Source organism: Hippoglossus hippoglossus, chromosome 18 (assembly GCF_009819705.1).
Source record: "Hippoglossus hippoglossus isolate fHipHip1 chromosome 18, fHipHip1.pri, whole genome shotgun sequence".
NCBI classification, from domain to species: Eukaryota; Metazoa; Chordata; class Actinopteri; order Pleuronectiformes; family Pleuronectidae; genus Hippoglossus; species Hippoglossus hippoglossus.
This window is the reverse complement of record NC_047168.1, coordinates 4948734-4972050: the sequence shown is the minus strand read 5'-3', so window position 1 is coordinate 4972050 and position 23317 is coordinate 4948734. Positions and strand designations below refer to the sequence as shown.

Genomic DNA, 23317 nt, shown 5'->3' with positions numbered 1-23317 from the left:
AACACTGCTATTTTATTGCTTTCTAACTGCATGTATCACCAATCGAGAGAGCAAACACACATGCGGTAAAAGTTAGGCCTGTTAAATGAGCTCAAAATGGATAATAACCTTTATATTGCAGACCCCCCCGGGTACATTAAAGCCATACGGGGAATCATTACACCGCTAAGACAGACAAGTTCATGAGTCTTTTGACAGTGATGTTTTATGAAAACATCTATATATCTATGACAATGAATTAAGGATTATGCGGGTGAAGTCACTCGTGGCAACATTTTTATTTCTTTCCGTTTTATTGAGAACCATAAACTTAAAAATACTATCAAAAAGAAACAAGGGCCATCATTTTGCCAGGAGGGGGAAACGAAAAGATATCTAATGGATACAAATGTCCTATAGGGGCATTTCTTCTTTTACAGTAACAAACTACAGTAAACAAAAAAGGCTTTCTTCTAGGAAAGTAAAACTAGAGATGCTGCTACGTGAAAAAATAGAGTTGCCAGAGGGAGGATATCAAAGAAATTACATCTCCTTTGGGAGCGATAACCATAAGAGATAATGGATGAGAAGTTCTTAATAAAGATTTACCGCACATCATGCATGTTTCTGAAGCCTTAAGACATCGTATTTTATCAGACTTTGTAAAGCTCCCTCCAGAGCAACAGACAACATTATATGATTATTTTACAGGCTGAGCAATGCCCTCCATGACAAGTAACGTAACTCCGGTTGAGTGCTCCTGTAAAGCAACACAATGAGGTTGTTCTTTTACCTTAAAATAACATCTTTACAATTATTTTGATAGTACGTGGTATTTTGACTTTAGTGTACCGACACCCCGAGTTGGAGCGAATAGCCACACTTAGCAACAAGCTGTAGAAAAAGTTAGCTCTGTATTCTCAGTATATAATGGCAATGAAGAAACCTGGACATTGTAGAAGTTATGGAAGAAGAGGAAAGAAGAAAGTGACTGTTATCCGACCGGCTTTTACTTGTTAAAGAGCTAAAAGAGGATTTAGCTTTAGAGATGATCGATTATTATGTTGTTGCTGCTATCGTTAATAACATCTTTACATCCATAATTATCACTCTTATTGTTTTCATAATAACAACTAGTCAGAGCTGAAACCTGATGCTGTTCCAGGTCTCTCTCTCCTTTCAGTAAAAGCATCCTCATCAGACTTTCATCAGACTACTTTTGCCATCTCCTCATACTCTCTCTCCACTATTCCCAGGACAGTCCCGAACAGCCCACAGTTGGTTTAACAGCAAGTTTGTATCACTGCTGTCGCCGGGCGTCCTTAAACCTGAAGAGCCAGACCTCCGCCCACCAGCCACTGGGGCTCCTCTCCACAGGTCCTCGATACCAGTCCACTGTGACCGAGGGGCTGCTAGAGTTGTCATTATCATCTTTGCACAAGGAGGTAAACGCCTGCTACTTCCTAATCAACCGGGGCCATCTTGACTCCGGGCCTCTCTAACTCTTTTTCTCAGCCACTTGTGGATCGACAGGTTTGGCATGAAGAGCAGGGTAAGAGGTGTTTTGGTCGGTGTAGTATTTGTTCTTTGTCTCCCGTCCACCGCATTAGGATCCGTCTGCAGGGCTTTGCTCTGAGGACCCTGGCTTCCTCCCACAGTCCAAGGAAATGCAGATTCCCGATAGATTCATTGGAGACACTAAAGTTACCGTTTGTATGATGGGTTGTTTGTCTCTGTATGCTAGCGACTTTTCCAGGGTTTACCCCGCCTCTTTCCCAATTGTCAGCTCCCCCCCGCGACCCTAGATAATTGATAGATGGAATGCGCCCGTTTGTATATGTGCCTGGATGTGTGTGTCTTGCATGCAAGTGTTCATGAATCTCTCTCCTCTCTCCTTGTCTGCTGCGAGAGCTGAGCAGCACAGAGCTTTGTCTCAGTTAATGAAGAGACTGGCAGGCAGAGCTGGTTCCATGCGAGCACTCTGGTCACTACACCGCAATTTGGAGACATCTGTTTTATGTGGCCCAATTTTAATCAGACGCCGAAAAATGTTTCAAAGTCAAATGTGATAGGGCCAAGAAGACGTTGCACACATTTGGCTTTTTTTGATGTCCTCAGTTCCAATTTGTGTGCGTTTTGCCTTTATACAACCACCTCTTCCTCAGTTGTTTCTATGCCCGAGCACTGTGATTGACTGTGAGGTTATTGCTGGAGCCACCAGCATTTGGTCGCCCAGGCGCCACAGTGACGGGCTGGTGCGGTCGGCTCATCCAAAACTCATAAACAAAGCATGCTGCTCAATTACTTTAATAGAGCGGAGCCACAAAGAGCCTTGCAACTCGTAAAACGATATAAAAAAAACAGAACAATTAATATCAGTGATGATAAAAGTGCAATGAAGAAGCAGGCCCACGTGATGAGGTGAACCATAAAGCAGCCTTCTCTTTTCTGTGTGTGCCAGTACAGGGCACTTAAAAACAATCTTTACGGTTTTCTAAGTCATGGCTGCTTGTTCCCTCCCTTATTTACATCACAGAACCATACTGCTGTATCTAATTGCCAGGCTCACAGCGCATGACAGTCAACCTGTGATGCTGAGCTGTATCATACTGCTCAAATATCATCTACACTGTGCTTACACCTGATGATCACAAACCACAGCACGTAACCTGCGGTTTCCCTGCACCGACACCAAAAAGCTCTTCCCGGCAGTTTTCTTCTTCCTCCACGACATCAGTATAATAAAAAACTCCACTGCTCCGCGTTATCAGAAATGTGCCGCACGTTCCACGTGTTCCACTTCAGCATGGAGGGAAGCGTAATACATCCTTAATACATCCAATGTGGCCTTTCACATTATGCACATGCACTCCGCTTGATGCCTCTATTTATTTTTGATAACATTTACATTACCTGCTCTCTTTGCAACATTTGCTGTTTCGCCGCAATCTCGCTTTAGTTTGTCTCTCCATTGAACGTGTTATTGCATTTTATTTAAAAAAAATAAAAGAAGAAGCCATTTCAAAAGCAATTTAACTCCTCCTCGATATCACAATCTCTCCGCTCCCTGTGTATCTTTTTCCACTCTTGAAATGTTTGGATGTAAATTGTCTCCTGGGAAATTTGCAAGTAAAAATATAGACCCAATACTTTGTCACAGGTGAGATTACAGAATGGACATTACTCGAGTGACGCGACAGGACAGAACTGTTTACAGGGTGGTGATATGGCCATGTGCCTATTTCATACAGCTGCTGCAGGTGGGGATAGTGTTTTTCACTTCCTCCATCTTTATAGTGTCCAGTCAATCTCTACCTGGCACTATCTGATTGTATTGTTCCCAGAACCCCCGGCTCTAAGACAGACCTCCATTTGGTCCCTTAGATGGCTTAATTGATCCACGGATTGGCACAAGTGGTGACGCTAATTCCATGAACCCCATTGGTCGATGGTCGCCCCAGCATCATCAGCTCTGTATCGACTGGCCCAGGCCCTTCCCCTCCCACTGCCTCTGTGGGGGAAGAAATGCCAAATTCTCAACTGGCTGACGTGCGTTGGCTGGGAGGGATAAATCCGAGACAAATGAGGTTCTGTCATTTGCCCAGAAAATCAGCAGAGGCGGATGTGCTAGTGGGTGGGGTGGGGGTTAAACAACGGCTTCCTGCTTGGTAGTCGCTGGACTGACTCTGTTTCAAAGCTGTTCCTGCTTTTACATATGTACTTGCTAGTGTGCAGTTCAACATGCAGCGTTGTCACTGGCCTGACATCTGCCACATGTTCTCTCTGTCTCTCTGTCATCAGCAGCCTCTGACCTCACATGCTGGCACAGCAGTGCTGCATGTTACAGTCCACTAGGTCCCTGAAGAAAAACCGAGAGCACAGTTGTGATGTTATATTCAGGCCTATGCAAAGGAGGATTTTGCTTTTCAGTATTTATGCGACGTTTCATCAAATGTCACGGTCCAGAGAGAATTCACAACCCTTTACTTTTTGAAATCTCTACTCTACTTTAGATTTGAATTTAAAATGGATAGAGATGAATGAAAGAGAGGAAATATGTTGCTAATTTAGTGAAATTCAAATCTCTCATTCACAAAAGGTTTTTTAGCCCATTTGCTGTGTTCCTACAGATTGTGGTCTTGTTTGCTCTACTTGTCCTTGAAATGTGTCTCGAATGTGACTGGAGTCCACCTGTGGCAAAACAGAATTGATTGGACAAAGTTTAGAAAGGCACAAACTTGTGCATCTGAGGCCCCCACACTTCACACTGCATGTCAGCACAAAAACCAAACCCTGCAGTCCACCGAGCTCTCTGTAGACCTGTGCAATGAAATTGTGGTAAGTCAAAGATTGGGGCAAGGTTATGAAGTCATTACGAAAGCTTTGGGGGTTTTCCCAGGAGCACAGTGTGTTTTCGATAATTGTGAAATGGAAGAAGTTTGGAAGCATCCGGACTCTTCCTAGAACAATGGAGGTGATTGAAACCGAACGGTCACACTAACAGAGCAGTCCTCTGCAGAGGCGGGGGGACCCTGCTGGAAGGATGATCTCAGCAGCACTCAACTAATCAGGCCTTTAAGGTAGAGTGGCTAGATGGAAGGTGCTTTAAGTAAAAGGCATATGATAGCCTCCTTGGAGTTTGTTAAACAGTGCTTAAAAGACTGAGAGCACTGGGGAAAATAATTTCCGTGGCGGCCTGATGATATAACAACCCCTTTGAGCAGAACTCTTAACACTAGCAACGACCAGGCACTTCTCATCACCTGGCTAATATCAGCCCTATAAGTGTTGCATGGTGGTTGGACCATCATAACACGGTGGAGGGGCAGGGACAGGGAGAAAGGTCGGAATAAGGGGAAGGACGAATGCAGCCAAACACTGCTCCAAAGTGCTCGTGACCTGAAACTGGGGTAACAGTTCTCTTCTCTGCACAACGATGACCCGAGGCGTACAGCCAAGACATCGCTTGAGTGGCTCGGGGACAAGTCAGGGACTGTCCCTGAGTGTCCGAGACAAAGCCCATCGAGCGTCTGTGGAGAGACCTGAAGATTCACAGACGTTTCCCATCCAGCATGATAGAGCCTGACAGGTTCAGGCCTGCAGATTTTAAAAGAAATCTAAAAAAAACGGTTTCACTTTGGCATTATGAAGTATGCACTGTAGATTAATGGGCGTAAAATGTCAATTTTCAAAATTTACAATTAAATCTAGAAGACAATAAAGTATGTTTAATGAAAGGCTGTGCATATTTTGTGAAGCCACAGTTTATGTTGTTTTCTTGATATAACTATACAAATTATATATTTGAATTTGAATTAGCGTTCAATAATAATCATATGTTTTTAGCTTGTTTTTTCCGTGTGTGACAGCCAAGGGTTTCCAGTTGAAATGATTAAAAGCTAAATATCAATGAGGCTCAGACTCAACGTGCATTAACCAGACACAAGGTGTTGTACTGCATAACGCTACAGTCTGGAGAAGAATAATGTTGTTTTGCAAAGACACCATATTTCAAAATTGTTTACGGCAGCTTTGCCAACTCGGGGTTGACAAAAGACACTGGGGTACACACAAAAAGTAAGAGGACATGTCCTGTTCATTAGGACAAGGAGGAAGAGGCAAATTCTTGGACAGGACGTAAAGAGAAAACAACCTGTGATATTCCACTCATTGCCAAACCTTAATACATCACATCTAAAGCTCTGGATCTAAAAGGAAATAAAAAGTAGCCTGAAATTCAGACATTTTCAAAAAGGCATAATAAAAGTCACAGTTAATAATAATATTATTAACCTGCCTGTAATTATGTCCGGTCACGGATTCATGGCTGTTTATAGCCTCTTGCTTAAGTGCATATTCTGTGCTCTGCGACTGTTCAACTCAAACTCCCACTCATATCTGGGTGGGAGCTTCTGATACGTTACTTTATAAAAGATATCATCAGAGAAAATGGATGTTATTTCATCTCCTCTCAGTTTGTCTTATTGTATTCACTTTTACTCGTTTACTATATTGACTTTTGCTGCTCTGGCACGGGCCCAAACCACTCAAGTCAATTTAAGCTTCAGTGTGCATTTTTTTTTAAACCTCCAACACAGCCTATCTTTCTCCTGTTTGTTAAAAAAAAATAAAAAAATCCTAATGATCCCCATGACGTCTCCAAAGGCAACCAAGCCCAAAGCCACTCATCATTTCATATTCACTATTACCGGACTACAGGCTATTCTTAATGCTTGTTATGTATTATTTTACCATTGACTGCAACCTCTCCTGCGAACATTACGCCATTTTAACATTCGGAACAATTTTGTTACTCTATATTTTTGGACATATTGTTTTAGCTACTTTAGCGACAAAGGCCACACTAGTAACCTCCATAAAACACCTCCATAATATTATGTTTGTTTGACCAGTGGTTTTATAGTCCTTTTAAGGTCTTCTACTTGTCCGTTTTTTCCAAAATAAGTGCCAAAAATTTATAGATTCGGAACAGCTGATAGAACGTTGTGTTTGCAATGTGGACATGTTCAAGGGCAATGCCGGAGTCAAGCTGTAAACCACAGGGCTGTACGCATGTGTGTGTGTTTGTGTGTAAGCACTGATGTGCTGTACACAGTACTCGTAAACAACACGGCAACACAGGACCAGACAGGACGCCAATCAAATCAATGCAGGTGTGTGTGTGTGTGTGTGTGTCTGTGTGTGTGTGTGTGTGTGTGTGTGTGTGTGTGTGTGTGTGTGTGTGTGTGTGCCTGATCGCTGGATCAATCCACAGAGAGAAGAGGTTGACAGAATAATGACCTGTCCTCTGTTTTCATCAGCCTTCCCTCTCTCTTTCTCTCTGTAGCCATATTCTCTTCTTTTTTCCATTTCCCCCCGTTGGCTCTCCTTTTCTGCTCACATACACATCTCCCTCTCCAGTCATCCCTCACGTATTCATCTTTTCCTCCCTCCCTCTCGTGCTGTCGCACTGGTCCAGGAATAACTCCTCTCTGTTTGCCTCTAATCTCACATATTTCCCCTTCGCTCCATCCTTTCTTCATTTTACTGCCATCCACACTCATCCTTCATTCCCCTTTTGTTGCAGATCGCCTTTCTTTTTCCCTTTTTATAAAATTCTCTTTTCAAGCGACCCCGGCTCCAGCCCCAATAATTCAAACAGTCTTTTCTTTGATGCATCATTCATGGTTTTGTTCCCTAATGCACTCTGGATCTCTTTCACAGCCACACTATCAAATCTTCATCATCGGCTTTTATCTGGTGTTCCAGCTCTCCCCTCCTCAGTCCCACCTCCCCTCCTCACCCCCCTTGTAATGTCTTGCCTTGGTTCCTCTTGCTGCTGCTGCTGCTGCTTCTGCTGCATGCGTCTTGCCCCTTTCTATTTCTATCCATGCAGCAAAGCTCCGTCTCTCACTTCAACGTTGCTCTTTCAACCCTTTGTTTTGTGCTTCCCCCCTCCTATCGCCTTCTCATTCCCTTTTCCATCACTTTCACTTTTCTCTTCCATTTCTTCCTCACTCAGCCACCCCTCCTCATCTTTTCCATCCAACAGCAAACACACATAGCCCCTTCCTCCTCCCTTTCCTCCTCCCCCCCTCTCCTTTTCTCCCCTTTCTGTCCGTCTGTCATTCCCTGAGGTGAGTGGCTGAGTGCTAATGCCCAGGTCTCGGTAATGGGATAATCCTTTACATCAGAGCAGCAGCAACAGTCAGGCTACACGTCGCTCTCTAAAAGCCATCCTTATCATTGAAATAGGGCTTTAATCTCCGCATCACGCAGCATTCACGCGCCAAAATGTTTGCACAGATACACAGACACATATCCATAGACTGACCAAATGTCTCATTGTCAAGGCTCGGCCGCGATCCAGATCCCATTTTGTGTCTTATCGGCTGAGCGCCGCTATCACATAATGTTCCTGCGCCGCATTTACCTGCAGATTAACATGTAGCCTATGGGATGTTTATCCTCGCTGCACCGCCGTTAAGAAGCATGTATGTTGTGTGGCATGACGGAGCAAAAATGGTACCGCAGAAGGTAGATATCCAGCCCTAGGCCGTTAAACTACAGTCACATCGGTCTTTAAGTGCAAGATAAATGTATTTGTTACAGCGTGTGCAGGTACAGTCACATTATTTTGCTGCCAGGCATTTGTGGCTTTTCTGCAGCATCAGTGTGAGGTGTTTATAACCCTGATGCACCTATGCTATTACACACACACACACACAAAACACACACTCTCAGATCTATTCCTGCCCGAGCTGAAACATCTGGGCCCCACAAATGGCAGCGGCGTCTGGGGAGTGGTGATGTGTTGCTTTGACTGTCCGTGTCCACCTGTGCCCAGAAATAGCTTGAAAAACACAATCTCTCTGCAACACCTGCTTTGGGTCTTACGTAACTGTAAGCAGAGACCACACAAAAAGGAGCAGCTAGAATGGAGGAGGTTCGAGGCGAAATGGATCGGGAATATAGGAAGAGCCTGAGCCAGCGTGGAGCATAGTGTATGTGACTAGGAGTCTGCAATATGATGCTATGTAATGGTGTGTATAAAAATCATTTAATCTCATTTACTCTCATTTGTTTGTGTTCTTCCACATGGGACGTAAACAGGCAGGACATTGGTATGAAGGCAACACGAAGAATTATGGAGGGAATTCTGACAAACGTTTTGGGTATGAAAAGTCCCACAAGGACCAAAAACACGTACTTTGCAAATACTACTTAAGCTACTAAAGATAAACATGGTTAGGCTTAGAAAACCCCACTGTGCTCGTGGACAAAATAAATCTACTGTCAGTAAAGCTTGTGCAGTGGTTTATAGTGTAACAATCTGGCTCCCCCTCCTACTGTAGAGGATTTTGAGATAATTACGCCTCACCACTGCTACCTTATATTGGTTTGCCAGGAAAATGTACAACATAATGGTTTATTTAATGTTTGAAACAAAGACCAATGCTGCCATTTTTCTAGTGAGGACAGTCTCACATTGGAATAATAATCTCCTGAGACAAAGCGTTGACAACTCTCATCGCACTCGATACAATTTCAGCGTAATTGGCTCCTGTATTTCTTAGCGGATTGTTTGCGGGAGCACTTTTTCCGATGCGTGATGACTTACTCTATTGACGATCACAATATATTAAACAGAAATGTATAAAAGAGCGGTGGTAGTAGTAAAGATGACAAACATGTGTGATTGTACTAACACACTCCGCCTCATTTCAGGTGGAGGTCTGGACGTGACTTTTTAGAGGGAACGCTAATTTTCTCCTTGATGACAACGGTGCAGAGGTGTAATGCATTGTCACTGCGATTCATGCAAATGATTAATAAACCAGCCATTGATGAGACTTTTATCCCGCGAAGCGATGAATAGATGCACGACTTCATTGTATCACTTAAAAAGCATTGAAAAGGGATAGTGTAATGTGGTTTTAACATGTGTATGCGAAGGTATGTGTAGTCAAGTGTGTTACCGTGAGAGCATGTTCCATCGAGTGCATCCATCTGTGTGTGTGTGTGTGTGTGTGTGTGTGTGTGTACATGGTAATTTCATCATATAATACTTGCAGAAAGCATCGTTCCTGCTTGAGTGAGTTTAATGTGTGCAGACTGTGTGCGAGCATGCTTGGTGCGTCTGGACACGTTTCCCGCACATTTCTTTCTTCGCAAATTCTCAAATGATCTTGTATTCCCATGAAAGCACTTTGGAAATCATGGTGTCCAAATGCGTCCCAACATTTGTGCAGAAAGAAGGGTGTGATTTCAATTGTTTTTATGTCTAAACCCGACCCAAGTCTGGCAAAGCAGCGATGCAGTTATTGTTACCATGGTCACAGGCTGCCTGATTACACCCGTGGGCATCTTGTAAATGACAGTGAAATCAATTTTTTTCTATAAGCTCCAGGTAAATTGATTTAAAAACGCAATGGTCTAATATTTATTGCCTGCCGCTTGCCTGACATGACCGAGCAAAAACAGAATTTCAAATTTTTTGTCCGAAACCCGGCCCAGCGCTCGAGCTCAGGTCGCACATCGCTCAAACCTCACGGCCCTCGCTTTCCCTCTGGCTCTGCCTCCTTTCCATCATTCTCACAAGGATTCTTTCATACATTCCTTCATCACAGCAGAGAGCCTCTTTATATGTTGATGGTGCTTTGCTTGTCGTCCATAATGGGTCGCAAAGAGCCGACAACTGTCTCACACCAGCTACTCCATCAAACGAAGGATGATTCCAGGCTTCTGCCAGGGTCTGTACCCATCATGCATTAGTTCCAGGGAACATGGTAAAGTGTGAAAGTGATTTAGGGTGAAAAAGTCAAAAATGAATAAGTTGTGTGATGTTCTTGAAACAGAGGGGAATGAAATCCACACGGGCAGAACAAAAGTGAATAAAAATCAAATGCTACTGTGTTGCTAATGTGGGTGTTTTGAGAGAGGATATTCTCAGACGTGTTTGAAAATAGGGAACACCAGAGGGAAAAGACTGCAATGAAAAAAAGCCCTCCCCCCCCCGTACCGATGCTCAGCACTTACAGCTGGGCTGGTGAGGCTGACGTCAGCTGAACGGAGCTTTATGATGATGACTGGCTGCAAGTCATAATTTACCACTGCTTCACTGCTTCCAGGTTGAGGATAATGGTGGGGATTAAGGTACCCTAGATGGAGGGGGAAGCTTTTTTTTCAAAGAATCATGCGTCTTGAAGCCTGATCTCACGAGGCCCTTCATACAGAAGCTCACACATGACATGAGGTCTTATTTGAGATAAGCTCTATATATGCACCTTCCAGCAGTGCAAAGGTCCAATATGTATGGTCCTTTGAAGGTCATGCTTTCTTTCCTCAGAACGCTGCATTGAAATCATCTAGATTTTTCAAGGATGCATAAATACTTCCAACAGAATGCACTGTTGGGTAATGTATTATTGATCAAGAAAGAGCTTGAACTGTGATCATCATTTGCTTCTCTATTCAACTTGTTTTTCAAATCAGATCAAGCTGCTCCTTGTCTGGTTGTGGTGTCTGAAACGATAATACTTCAAAACACTGCAATGCTTTCTGCTATTCATATTCTGTGAATTCTGTGTGTCAGTTACACTGTAAAATAATTAAATCTATATTTTTTTCCATATGAGGTTCAATACCAAACTAAACTGGTTCGAGACGAATACAGGCATCATTGCAGCCCTGAGCATCACCGAATCTGCAGAGCTGAGCAAAAAGGACTTCATTTCCATGGAAACCGAAATTGCACAGGTGATGAAAACACTGGATGTCATTAGGATAAAGCTTATTAACAGTGACCTGGTAAATAATGGCTGTAAATACCATTCCTTATAGGTGAGAATGCATACAAACATGCTGACAAGCTGAGGGGACTGACAGGTATGCTAGTGATTCTCTGTAGAGTCCGTCACCCCTGGGATGATTTGGTTGGTGTTAAACGCCGCACCCCCTCCTCCCGACAAGCCCCATGTGATGGTGTCATCACTGACCTTGACTCGTGGAACCCTCGGGAACCATTTTACTCTAATACGCAAAACCACAATGTTTAACTTGTTCCCTGCTCGGCTCTGACTCTAAATCCCTGTCTGTCGCGACCGACCTTGAAGTCTGGCTTTGACAAGAGAAATGTAATAGCATTATAACAGTTGTACAGGGAAGACTTGTGAGCCAGAGAGGGCACATGGGAGATCAGATTATTCCCTTAAAAACATATTCATTCTTATGTAAAGTGCAGTGACAGCTATAGTGAAATATGCCACAGGCTGGTAAACCTGCTTGTGTCCTTGCGTGTGTGCATGTGCCTGACAGGCTGAGCCATGGGAGCCACTTGGGCACACAGGAGTCAAAAGTCCTGCATTGTACAACAGAGTGTGGGCACAAAACAATGAGGACAGTTCTCCTCCACGGAGCTTTAGGCTCTGAAACTCCCCCAGATATTAAGAGCCGCTGATAAAAAGCCACTGCTGTACTTCATTTTCAATATATGCTGAGGAACCACACACACGATTTAGACAATTTAGATTGGGTGCATTAGAGGGAGTGCTGTGTGTGTGGGTGTCATACACATACAGTATACACATGGAGTCCTTATTCTTTTCACCTGCAAGTAAACAGCTTCTTCAGCTTCTTCACCAAAATGAGAATATTGTGCCCCATGGTTTACACGCCCCCCCCCCGGCAGCACCACTGCATTGAGGTGCATTTCTGCACGGCATAATTATACATTCTGGATAAATTTGGGTGTCGCTTCTTCTGCAACAAACACCACGTTCTGTGTTAATTGTGTTGTGTGTGGCAGGTGAAATGCGTACACACAGAATGTTTCAATATGTGTGTGGGAAATGCGTGCCTCGTAAATTCTAGAGCGAATCAAACAAAGTAATCCCTTCACTAGGACCTGTTCAGGTCCTTATAACTTCTGATTGCTGTTGGTGTTTATTGTTAAGGTGCAATATGAGCACTGGCCAGCAGGGGAGTGGGGAAGGAGGACACTTCGACAGGGCACTCGGCACAGTCAAAGGCAACCCGGGCCTAATGTTAAGATTTTGCCAGGGCGTGCTGCTACGTTTGAATGTTACCAGCAGAAACAATGTGGTTAGGTAAAAATATTTCCTCGGCTCTGCTTCATGTGAGTTTCACTGTAAACGTTCTTGTCCCCGTACTCTTAAAAAGAGAATATTTCTCTATGCATTCCCCTCTGCAGTTTGCCAAAGCCTTCTGTCTTTAACTGACCTCCACAAGCACAAACATAGCTTTTGGCTCAGCACATATTCCCATCCCTGGCTGTGGCCCTAGCAGGACACCTTGGGATGTGAATGAATCATGTACCAGTGAGCCAACCCTTTAAATAAAACCATCCACCCACCCCGAATCAGATCATTGCTAGCACATGTTCTTAGTTCAGATCCATTTAGCTCTGCTAAACACTCCGTTAGGCAAGGAAAAAACTTGACAGGGGGCAAAGGATGTAATGCACCATGAGGCAAGGCTCAGATAAAACATTACCGACACAGGAGAGGATGAGGGTGAGGAGGATTTACAGTAAGCACAGAGGAAGTACAGCAATGGCTGCCAAAAGGATGACAACCCAGAGATTCAGGGACAAACATGGAAGAAATAAGGTCTGATAGTAATAACAGGAGTGACGGGACTAAATGAGAAGGAGGAACACTGAAAGTGGTCGTGATGAGAGGACGGAAATTTAAAGGGTATAAGTGATGTAAACAGGAAAAAGAGTCAAAAGGCAGGATGGAAAGGGAAGGAATAGGCAAGAGGATGCTGGGGTGGGGGTTGGGGGGGGGGGTTATAGAGGCCTCCCTCCATAATGATCTCCGAGATCCTCCTAATTGGGCAAATCTCTGAGCAGGCTCCCTGCACCGTGCTCTGGAGAACAGGTCAGACAGAGAGCAGGAAGGGGGAAACATTTACAGACACAAGGGGGGTGCCATGAAAAGGTTGAGCTTTGTGAGTCTAATGAATTGAGGGGTTCTACAAGAGCAGTATTGACCTCCACCCAACTCCCCGCTCCCTTTCCACACTCTGGCTTGCGCTAGCCTATTGTAAATTTATGAGGCTGAATCGACGGAAATTTTTCAAAACTACATTTGGCTTTAGATGATAACACAACTGAGGCTTAGCGGGGCCCAGGGACCTTATTTGTAACAGTGAGGCCAATGGAAGAATGGCTCTGGGCGAGGGGTGTGAGAGAAGAGTGCTCTATGAGGGCCAGTCCACTGAACTAATTTATGAGCATCCTGATCAATTGGTTAATTAAGTGGAGCGAGGAGAAAATGAAGAGGGCAGGGGCTGGTCTGAGCAGCCAGTGGCAAAGAGGGAAGGGGGAGGGATGAGAGGCCAAGTGGGCGGAGGTGAGGAGGGTGACAACGAGAGAGGTAAACAGATTTTGGCAAGTAAAGATTTGGAGCCCACTGGGAGTCACATTCCCGTGTGTCTGCTTAAATAAATTGATTGATTGACCATGTGGTAATGAAAAGCTAGTGATGATTCTGAACTACTGGCTCACCTACTAGAATCGATACCACACCACCTCTTCAGATTTGTCAAAGTCTTGCTAAATAAGACATCCAGAGCACAATCTGTGTTTCAGTCTAGCAGAGACCTTTGGAAAATCAATTCAGATATTTACTTGTCAACAACATCTCGATACGAGGAATACATGTGCCAAGCACACATATACTCATCAACTGTTCTGACACAACACACACCTTTACAGCGGTTCTGGGGAACGGGACTCAGGGATAGAACTCATCCGTTGAAATGTATTTATTCCCCTCAAAAGGGGAGGATGAGGCAGTTAAGGAAAAAAATAGGGCCAGGAAATCCTGCTGACTTGCAGCCTTCCGAATCGACAGCCCATTCTCCCATCCCTGTCTTATGTCCAAGTCCCTGGAGTTTCAGACCAAATGCAAAGAGATTGTTTCATGTCAGTACCGGGGGTGCACCAGTTGCTTTCTTCCCAGGTCTTTGTCTTTGCAGAAACAACTGCACTCCACCCCATTCAGCCATCTACAAGCAATACTCTCAAACATATTTTCGTATTTTGAAGCGATCTCACCACTCATTAGCCTTTAGCGATAGCGTGTGATCAAGGTTACAGTCCTTAACCCTAGACCCTATTTTTCTTCCTCTAATAGTGAGCAGTTCTCTTCTTTACATGCCAACATCCCTGCATTATTTACAATTACAACATATAGTTTGCCTTTCAAATAATTTGCAATCATATATTGCCTTCTAAATTTACACATGTTACCACAAAACCTGCAGTCTTCTTCTTTGAACTTTTTATTCCATCCTTCTTATTCCTTAGGTAGATACCAGGCAGTCCGAAGGGACATATGAAGGGCAGTGCACAGGGGGGATGAGTCATTTTCACCAAGACACTGTAGCCTGAGGGTGGCAGATAAGTGCACTCAATAAAGTTCGGTACAAGTCAGAACACTGACATTTATGTCATTGATGTTATATCCTATAGCCACGGTGCTGTGAGCTGCTACCTGTGAAAGTATAGCCTTTGAAAATCTGCTCAAGTGGGGTGTGTGGCCCAGGAGGGATCCACACAGATTGGAAATTAGCCCCTCTTTGCTGCTACCATTTGTCAGCAGAAGAATTGCTTCAGCCTTGAGAGACAGTGTGAGGAGTCACAGATGAATGATTCAACCAGCATGCATTGTTTTCTATGAAGGATGGAGAATACAAGTGCTGCATCCTTAAATATTAAGACAAAAGGAAAGTGCCTGTAGTTAAAATAAATCATAGGCGAAAGGCGTGGCGAAGGGTTTGAGGCATCTGCAGCACCTCTCCCTGCAGTGTGTGTTTGTGTGCCCACGTGAGTGTGTGTGTGTCATCCTGAGGGTTCGTGTTTTCTTTGTTTGATTGCGACAGTAACAGGGACCATCATTGCCTGCTTGGCATCGTCGAGCGCAAAAGCGTAACGCCGCCGTTCCGCTGCTCATTCATCACTGTCGCGCTTTCGTTTCCAAACCAATACACACACACACAAACACATCCATAGTCTCGTAAGGGCCTGTCAAATAAGAGACATCCTAATTCACTACATAAGAACAACCTTATTCTTTTCATTAGCATCCGCCATCGCGACAGTTAAAGCCCAGCAGCTTAACAATGCATCAACTGGAGCTCGACGGCATACGGAAGTACTTGAAACGCTCCATTTGTCGAGAGGAGGAGGAGGGGCCGGGGCTCAATTATTAAAGTAAGGTTGAGGAGATGGCGTGCAACTGCGCTCACATGCATGCCTTCACAGTAAATATCTGCACAGGAGAGGAGGTGGAGAGGGGTATGTTGCTGAGAACAGCTCATCCATAGCTCCTCCAGGCTGCTGTCTTAACAGCGGCACCAACCCCTGGGAGATCGACAGCCGCGACGAGTATCTCAGCATCCTCAAGTGTCGCCATTAGCCGGCAGCTCTAGCCATGCCTCAAACCCAACCACTGCAACCCACCGTCACTTATGTCAACACATGGACATCAAATGGATAACAGCCTAGCCGGTACTATGGGACAGCCACTGGCTATATCACCACGGAGGCTCATTATGTTTGACTGACTGAGACCAGCGCTCAGTGTGTGTGTGTGTGTGTGTGTGTGTGTGTGTGTATATGTGTGTGTGTGTGGAGATATGTGTTTTATAACAACCCTCATCATTATACAGTGCAGCCACAGTGATAACACTTCAGCTTGTTGGCCAGCACAGCCACTACTGCTGCTACTTCCTTTGCCAGCATTACCATTAAACTGGTCCTTTTCTAGCTAGTTGTTAGGGCTTCTGCTGACAGCTCATGCTAATATGTGTGGCGGTGTGTCAGCCCACACTAATGTACGTGCAACAGCAGGGGAGAGGAAGCATACAGCAGATGCTAGGAGTGCAAAGTAGAGATGATGGTGTAATGTTTGTGGCTTCTCTCTCCCTTTTCGGTCTCCCTGTTGCGCGGCACACTCCTTCACAGCTCGCGCGGCTGAAACTCCCTCCTATTTGCTCTTCGGCTCGCCTCCCCTGCTCTTTTCGATTTCTTGTGACATCCGCGGCCACTTGCCTTTCAGAGCACACACTCTCTCCTCCTCCCTGTGTAAGTGTCTGGGGTAAGAGGGCAGGGATAGTGGCGCGCCAGGCCGGCCGTCTCCAGCCACGTTGACCTAGAGCTTGTTTGCGAAGCTGAGGGTTTACTGTGGGGTTCTCGCAAGGATGTGGCTACTCCTGACCTTGAGATGCTGTCAATGCTCTAACTCACTCAATCTGTCTGCATCCCCGTCTATGGTGAAATGTAACATGCGGTGAGTGGCTGTAAGTCAAAGATGCACCGCAATGCTGTGTTGTGAGACGCTGTAATGAACAACACAAGAGGAACAAAAAACATTTCTTTTTCATAAACGCATTGATCTCCAAAGTTATGTTGCTGTGAGCTTTGAGTATAAAATCCCCGGTCTATAAAAAGGCCCGCAGACGGGGATTAAGGGCAAAAAATTAAGCACACAGGTACAATTCCTGCGGATGCACAAGACAAATGCAGGGAAGACCTCCACTATGCCAGGGGGATGAGCTGCACCACTCAGAGCAACATGGATTCTGACTGCCAGTCAATCGGACTTGCCAGAAAGCAGGATATATTTAATCCCGGCGGTTGCTGACTCCAGCACTGTTGATTCCATCAAATCTATATCTTGCTTTCTATTCAGGGCCTGACTCTGCAACACAGAAGAATGAAATCCCATTGAAGCCTTGCACCTCTATTATAAATGGAATTATAAAAAAATAAAAAATAAATCACCCAGCAGAGATTTTAATCTTTCCAGGTTTTCTGTTGTCAGAGGGAGTGTGGAGCCGTATCCAGCATCGTGCAATGTCAAACTAAAGAGGGGAGCTAAAGCAGTCCTGGGCTAGCTGGTGGATGTTCTGGGTGGTTTCGTCTTCACACCGTCCCCGTGTCTTTCTTTGGCTTTTATCGCTTTGAAGAAAAGAGTGAATGTTCATTGATCTTAGCTGGTGGTCAGCCTGGTTCTAGCAGAGGGCGGGAGGAGTGCTGATGTGACGGTTCCCACTGCAGTTGGTTGGAAAATCGGGAAGCAAATATCTGGGGGTTTTCTTTTCCTTTCGATCAAAATGTGTCAGAAAGCGTCCGACCTTGATCTAACCTTAATGAGCCCCCTGGGGACACTACAGCACTGTTCGCCTCTGGTTGTGGGACGCTACGGGAGTCTGAAGACAAAAGAAGACGGATGCAGAAATGCGTGGAGAGAGTGTACAAGAGAAACTGGGAGCGACAAGCAGAGGAACTAGAGTAAGACTGAGGCAGAGGGAGCAAAGAGGGAGCCGAGACAAGTAATGGCTCTAACCCCTCGTCTCCATCTTGCGCCCCAGAGAGCAAAGACCTCATTCAATAGGCACAGAAAAAGAGGAGAGAGGGGCCACTGTGGAGGGACTGTGGGAGACCAGCACACTAAGAGAATCGCAACAAAACAGACACACTGACAGACTGAGCACGGAAGATGGAGGTACTTGTCTCAGGCGACAATCCTCAAAAATATAATCAAATCTTTTAGCTTCCGTCTTTCAATAACTCCAAAAGCAAATCAATAGCATTTAACACAATATACGCAAAGAATACATAGTATTACCCAACGCTTCCTTTCCTTCACTGCAGAAAAAGTAAATAAGACATGTTAAATGCTTAGGTTCGCAGATTGTGACAGTAATAAAATATTTGATGATAACGATTTCATGTCAGGATTCTGCACAGCACCGGAGAACATTGTTTACTGGGCTTTATCATGAAGGGAAAAAATGCATCCTCCAGCAATTTGGACATTGCAGCAGTCGATATGGTGATGTCAGTTGTTTTTTTGATTAATTCTGCAGCTTGAATATAAAAGGACACATGCTGGAGCACACGCACTCACCAATGAAACCAAAACACGAGCCTGAGGTTTAAAATCTTTGCAGGGCTTATCCGTCCAAAAAGATGCTGCCATAGCAACAACACACACTCCTGGCAATAGAAAAAAAGCTGCCAGGCTTCCTTTGAACCAAATGAATGAGTCGGCCACAAATGGAGAGAGAAGAGAGACAAATTAATACATGAATGAGGAATAAAGGCACCAAAGGAGTCGTGCAGAGTATATGGTGTTACAGAAGCATGTACACTTGGTGTACGCGGCGGAGGGAAGTAGTCCAAAAGTCGATTTAATTTAATGGGGAGAGATCGGTTGCCTGCACATTACAACAAACACATGTAAAAGACTGGGTGATTGCATGGGGACACTGGGGCTCAAGGAAGAAGAACAGCTTGTTGTCAATTACCTGAGCCTTGAGATATAAAAAGCAGCATCAATTATGGGGTTATTCCGTTAAAGTACAATATATAACTTCGGCCACTAGGGGTCTCTCAGTCAAAAACAATAACAGAAGACCTAGTTTGAGGATGTGGCGAAGCAGCATGGGATCATGGGAGTTGGTGTCAAAATCTACCTGACGCCACTCATTTTCATGGCTGAGAGTTAAAGTTTTGTTCATTTTGTGAAGCAAACAGTGATGAATAATCGTGATCCATTACGAGCGACCGATGAAAAATAGCTCACTGGCTAACTGACAAGCAATGTGTTTCTCCTCCGTCATACGTCGCTAGCCAACACCAGCAAAGTCACAAGTAAAGTAGATATGACGCAATTCAAAAGGTGCCAAAAATAAAACCTCCCGTTACCATGAATACAATTTCTATTCGTAATAAGGAATTGTTGCATATTATATCTTTAAAAGGTTATATACATGATATTCACTGCCACAACTCCAGCCTCTCTAAGGCCACAGCTCCGCCCACAGCTCTGTGCTCTCAGCAAGGTGTAGTGAAGCCCAGGTCGCCCCCTACAGGCACAACAAGAGGCATGACTGAATAAAGAAACACGAGAACCAAAAAACAAACAATCCAGCCACAGCCATTAGCCCGTGCTAGCATTGCCATGCTATGCCCTACAACACTGCTGGCAGCAATTTCATTTTGGCAATTCAGTCAAATGAAGAACATGTTTTCTTCAGTGGAGGAATTTTAGAAAGTCGCTTCGTACTGGACCCGCTTCATAGTCGTGAAGAGGGCTAACAATTTCACAGGGAGGGACTCACATGTACTAAAATGCACACGCACTAAACAGAAGAACAGAGGTAAGCACTCAGGACATCATTACTCCACTGTAAATTTAATTATAATAGCTATTATAAAAAAGTTGTTTAGTGCCATATTATTCTTTAAAATCTCATAAATTTAAGATCTAAATTGCTTTATTTTCTACTTGGGAGGCAGAGAAAACTAAAATGTGTTCACAGCAACAAGCACATGTCGTGGTTTCTGTCAAAATATTGAACAGCCACTCACATCCAAATTAGTCCCACTGAAATGTTTTTCTCCCAATGTTGTGTGTTCATTAAGTGTGTGTCGGTATAACACACTGCCCCCAGTCACCTCTTCTAAACAGATCCCTCAAATCTGCAAACAGGTTCCCACAAATATTCAACATTCTGCCAATTATACAACGGCTAACTGTGCAGTTTGTCACAATGGAACCGTCAAGTTCGGCTGAAAGGTAGAAGACTACTTCACGACGGTGGGGGAAATAAAAAATAAAACTCTGCCGCCAGCTCTGGAAAGTAATTTCTGCACCTTCAAACAGATTTCTGTAACAGAAGGAAGATATGATCAACAGCGCCTCCCTGAGGACTTGTATGTTCAGCCAGCCTTGGCTTGGCTGATTCATTTCGACTTTGCTTAACAAACATTTAATTTCACCAGCATTTCTCACATGAGTCTCCAGTCAACAAGTCGGCTGCCATTATCCTGAAGACTTTTTATCTTTTTTTTTTTACACAGATGACATTTCTCGGCTAAAATTAGCTCCACAGTCAGAGAACATCCTGACCAGCCCGGGAGCCTGCTGTCGCCGATTTACCTGCGATAAAAAAAGAAATCGCGAGGGACAAAATTAGCAGCAGTTAAACGAACAAGTCGGGGGGGGCTGCTGACGACTGTGGAAGTGTGAGTGTGTGGGATTGTGATGACCATTTAGATCCCATCCTGTCACAACACTGGCCTGCATCTGTTGACTGCTTAGTGACCCGCGCTGGGAGCCATCAATCTACCCAACGACACGCTCTGAGCGCCTCGGTCCCATCTGCCTCCAGCTTTGCTGCACCTTGCCCAGGATGGATGGCACTCAGCATTGGTTTCAGGGGCCTTGGATGCATTTTCGTTCGGACACACAGGGAAAATTAACAAATGTTTGCATGCAGGATGCCCCCCCCCCCCACACACACACAAGCACACACATCAAATGGTGTTTCCAGGCCTCCTCGACTAGGCTACCCGTTCTTCGAGTTTTTGTAAGCTTAAAGCAACTCAGCCACTGACCCCAAATGTATTAACCAAACATGGCATATTATATTACTGCAGAAATTCTCTACGCTACAATGTCTCCCCCCCCCCCCCCCTACTCTTCCATTTTTTATCCCCTTTCTCTCTCATGCACGAATGCCCGCAATCGCTCTGCACACTGCGTGAGCGGGCCACCTTCATCCCCCTTAAACATCTCCACGCATCCTCAAACTTCCCAGCCCGCCGCCATCGAGATAAATAACAGCTCCTCTGTGACAACATCTATTTAGCGCGAGGACAGCAGCACATTTTTCTCCATTAAAAATGCTTCCTCCCCCCCCCCCCCCCCCCACAGAGATGTCCCTATCTGCTTTACAGGGCTCGCTGCCTAAAACCGAGGGGAGAAGGTGAGCGGAGCCGAACTGAGATGAGCTGAGTGGAGCGGTCCTCCCTTTCTCGTCGCCGCAGATAAGAACAGAGGTCTTCTTGTCCCTGCTGAATTCTATCATCTAGCAGGGCCTGCCGATCCGAATGCCCCACAACACCAGCCACAGCATATAAATGCGGCCCATTCTTCGTGCTCTCTCTCTCTGTGTGTGTGTGTGTGTGTGTGTGTGTGTGTGTGTGTGTGTGTGTGTGGGGGTGCTTTTAGGGGAATATGTTCTCATGGCCATGGCGTTTCCTGGGGTCTTTGGAGTACAAAGACCCCATGAAAGATGCTCCTATTAAGTTGAGGGATGATTGAACCATTGAAGGGGGACTTTTGTGAGCGTGCAGCACTCCCAACATCTGTCTGCAGCACAGGCGAGTTTGCTGGCAAAAAAATCTCCCTTTCACTCTTGTCCATTTCACTCTCCCTCCAGACAAACGCACACAAATGACAGAAATGATCACCGGCCAGCGATCCGAGCATCAACGCAATCTCGGCGAAGGGCCTTTGATTGATGGGCCACAAATTCGGCCTGTTAGGAGCGCGGAGGAATGAGCTCGGGCCTGACTGAATAGCAGCCTCTGTTTGTCTCATTTCACCAGAGGAGCTGCGAGTCCAGGGTCCTCATTAGTGGTACGAGGGAGGGAGGAGGGCTTCATCTTCTCTCACAGACAGGATGGAGGCTTGCCGCCGTGAAGCACGACTCATTCACAGCAGCTCTGACATCGCCACTCAGCAAATTTACACATACAAACACATGCCGCAAAAAAAAAAGAGAGCAACAAACTATGACACGTCCGGGGCAAACTGAAAATGCATCTTGTTCCAGGGTGCTGCTGCTGCTGCTGCTGCTGCTGCTGACAACATGCATCTCCACTCATTTCCCCCAAAAATATAGTCTACTCTAGACCTACAGGGGTTTGGGGGCTACTGAAAATGCATTTTCTTTTAGGGGGCTGCAGCTGACAACATGTTTCTCCATTCATGTCCCAACAAATATAGTCTACTTTCACGATTACAAGGGAAACAAATGAAAAAATATGGGAAACTGACAATGCTTTAACTTTTAGGGTGCTCCCTGCATCCCCCCCCCCCCAAAAAAAATATCTACTTTAGAATGACAGTGTAGGAAACTAATGGAAAATAATGGCATTTTCTTTTAAAGGTGCAACTGCAAACAACGTGTATCTCCATTCATTTCCCCAAAATAGAGCCTCTGTGGAATCACAATGTAGGGAAACAAATAAAAAAAACAATAAAAACCATTTGCTGATTGTCATCTCCATTTCGTATATAACCTGTTTTATTTTGCAACTCGGATTTTTCAATAAGAACCATGTTTAAAGCTCAGCCTACCTGTTCCTGACCCACTGGATGGTGGATGGATGCCAGATTCCCACTGATGCCTCCTGGCTTTTTTTTTTAATGTTCCCTTTCCTTTCCTTTTTGACAATTCCTCCTCCTCCTCCTCCTCCTCTTCACTAAACCTTCCTCCCGGCAGTCCAGTAAATGTCAAGTGAGCAAAAACTGTGCCAACACATATATTCACAAAGAAAATCAAGATGAAAATCAAGCACAAAAATATATATATATATATATATATATATATATATATATATAAAAAAAGAAAAGCTAAATAATAATAGTGAGCAAAGATGCCACCGCTTGCAGCTGCAGCTGGTTCAGTCCATGCAGCCGGAGGAGGCAGAATCTCTAAAAACAAAGCTGCTCTGCTGCATCACACACAGCAGGACACGGAGAGATCCCCCATCCGAGGGCAGCGGGCGGTGGGACGCGGAGAAACGGAGGAAGATCTCGGTTCTGCAGGATGACAGTCTCCTCTTTTTATCCACAAAACGACCCGGACGTGTCTGCGGGGACTCAGCCGGCTCGTGTCACCTGTGTCGGGCCAGTGCTCGCAGCTGCGGTCGATTATTAATTTGTTTTGGTGCTCGGTAAATCCTCGGTAAATCCCCGCGGATGAAGGAGAAGCTCCGGGCGGAGCA

The 23317-nt window shown here is 44.9% G+C and overlaps 1 protein-coding gene across 2 annotated transcripts in view; it reads right to left on the bottom strand.

Moving 5' to 3' along the window:
- nlgn2a (neuroligin 2a) overlaps positions 1–22899 on the bottom strand; it is a 165409-nt gene extending 142510 nt beyond the window's left edge. For both annotated transcript variants that reach the window (XM_034615433.1, XM_034615435.1), the window contains exon 1: positions 22668–22899. The gene's annotated coding sequence lies outside the window, so the exon portion shown is untranslated. The remainder of the gene's footprint in view (positions 1–22667) is intronic.
- Between the last annotated feature and the right edge of the window lie 418 nt (positions 22900–23317).